Here is a 2,150-nt window from a genome sequence, read left to right as displayed (position 1 = left end):
TAAATCTATGATCATACATAAAACATTTTTATGCATAAATCAATCCAATTAAAATTATGAAACAAATTTAAAACTTAATCAACCAAAAATAAGCATTAAAATTCATAATTTTAAGGCTAATAAGGTTCGAATTTTCGAATAAATTAGGGTTAGGGTTTGAAATTTTCGAACATATTAGGGCATTATTCGGTCCACTTCATGGCTATTTGAGCATAATTAAATCGCATTTAATCTATTCCAAAAGTTTAATCACATTAAATATAATAATTGAACCATAATTAAATTAATTTCTCCCTCTTAATTGATTATAAAATTAACGTGGACAAATAATCGTATTATTATGATCTAGCGCGTTCATGCAAGAGGCTAACTTATACCACTGTAGGAGTTTATAGGTACTACGCAGCGAAAATAATATGAATCATATTCAATAAAGTACCTAATCCCAAGAATCACATGCATTACACACAAGACACATAATCATACCTTTGAAGCGTGAATTCCACGTAGCTATTCGACAGGCAAATCAGGGAGAGAATAGAGCCCCAAGTGTTGCTCCTCTACTTAGTCCACGAGATTCGAACGAGCCGTCCACCAATACTAGATTGGTCGAGTGATTGAGGAAAACCGCGATCACCACCTTTTCGGACAACCGACCACCGCACGAACCACCACCACCACGAGACACCACCGTGCGCCGGGGAGGAGGAGAGAGTCGTGAGAGAGAGGACTTTGAGAGGGGTTGGGTTTCGTGTTTGCTAATTCGGGTTTGATCAAAAGATCAGTAAACTGCTTACTTGCAAACCTAGGCACCTAGTCTATTTATAATCCAATTATAATTAGACTAGGGCACGAAGCCCAATAGCCTCTTAAAGCCCCTACATCGCCGGCCACCTAGAGTGATGAGGCCCATGATGGGCCTCGTCCTCTAATGCTCGATCTAGCCCCTTTGTGTGACCTTATAGGATCCGTCCAATTGGTCTTTGGCCTATTTTACTAGTCCAAAGATCGTAAGTACCTCTAGCTATGGCAAAACGACGACCCAAATGTCCGGACTTAATTATCTCCATAATTTGATCCAATTATATATCTAGTAATTGCACACGACGAAGACATAACTCCTTCGCTCTGCTCTCCATGTACTTTTGCATATTTGCCAACATTGCTCTAATTTCCACCAAAGAAGGGTCAGAAGATGAGGAGGGCTGTTGTGGTTGGTTCTTCTAGCTAGCATTGGGATGATAATATTTCTTTGTTGTTGCTGCGGCGCCTGTGGTTCTTGTGGTGGTGGATTTAGAACATTAGTGCTTCGGTAGGAAAGGTATGGATGATTCCGATACCTAAGATTGTAAGTGTTGGAGTATGAGTTATTTTGCCTATAAGCTTGGAAGGCATTAACTTGCTCCAAGGAACTCCTGCAATCCTGCTCCCAATAACCTACAATACCACAATTTTCACAGAAAGCCCTATTAGAATTATTATTAATCGCAGAAACATTAGCTACATTAGTAGTGCTTAGATTATCTAATTTTTGGCAAATAGAGGTTAGTTGGGCCTGCAAAAAGGATACAGAGTCGACACTATGCTTCCCCTTGTTAGCAAATCCTCTAAGGTTCCCATATTGGGAATTGTGTATCTCCATGTCTTCAATAACCTGACCTGCATCATCAACATCAAGATTCATAAATCTCCCACTAGCTGCAGAGTCTAAAATTATACGAGAAGAATTTCTAAGGCCATTATAAAAGGCTTGGATTAACTGCCATTGCGCTAAATTATGGTGGGGGGAATCTCTTTGTAAATCCTTGAACCTCTCCCAAGCCTCATATAAAGATTCATCGGCTTCTTGGGCAAAGCTCTGGATTGCACTCCGTAGTACGGCTGTTCTCTCTACAGGGTAATACTTGTTATAGAAATTCAAAACAAGAGTTTCCCAGTCAGTTATACCAAGTGTAGTTCTATTTAAGCCATTAAACCACAATTTAGCTATTCTAGTTAAAGAGAAGGGAAAGAGAATCTCCCTGATTTGGTCTTGAGTGACCCCAGCTTGCCTGATGGTGTTGCAATATTGACAATAGTCGGCAATGTGAAGATTCGGGTCTTCACCCTTGGCTTCACTGAATTGCTTCTTCTCTATCATCGTTATAAAT

At 39.7% G+C, this 2,150-nt stretch overlaps 1 non-coding gene across 1 annotated transcript; it reads left to right on the top strand.

The window, feature by feature from the left end:
- Positions 1–1,772: 1,772 nt before the first annotated feature.
- On the top strand, positions 1,773–1,879 carry LOC145629687 (small nucleolar RNA R71). The gene has a single exon (XR_014111844.1). It is a non-coding gene; the product is annotated as a small nucleolar RNA R71 (small nucleolar RNA).
- Positions 1,880–2,150: the final 271 nt, after the last annotated feature.

Source organism: Chenopodium album, chromosome 4 (assembly GCF_948465745.1).
Source record: "Chenopodium album chromosome 4, dcCheAlbu1.1, whole genome shotgun sequence".
Taxonomy (NCBI): Eukaryota; Viridiplantae; Streptophyta; class Magnoliopsida; order Caryophyllales; family Amaranthaceae; genus Chenopodium; species Chenopodium album.
Note: the sequence above shows the minus strand (reverse complement) of the source record. Positions and strands in the feature narration are given on the sequence as shown.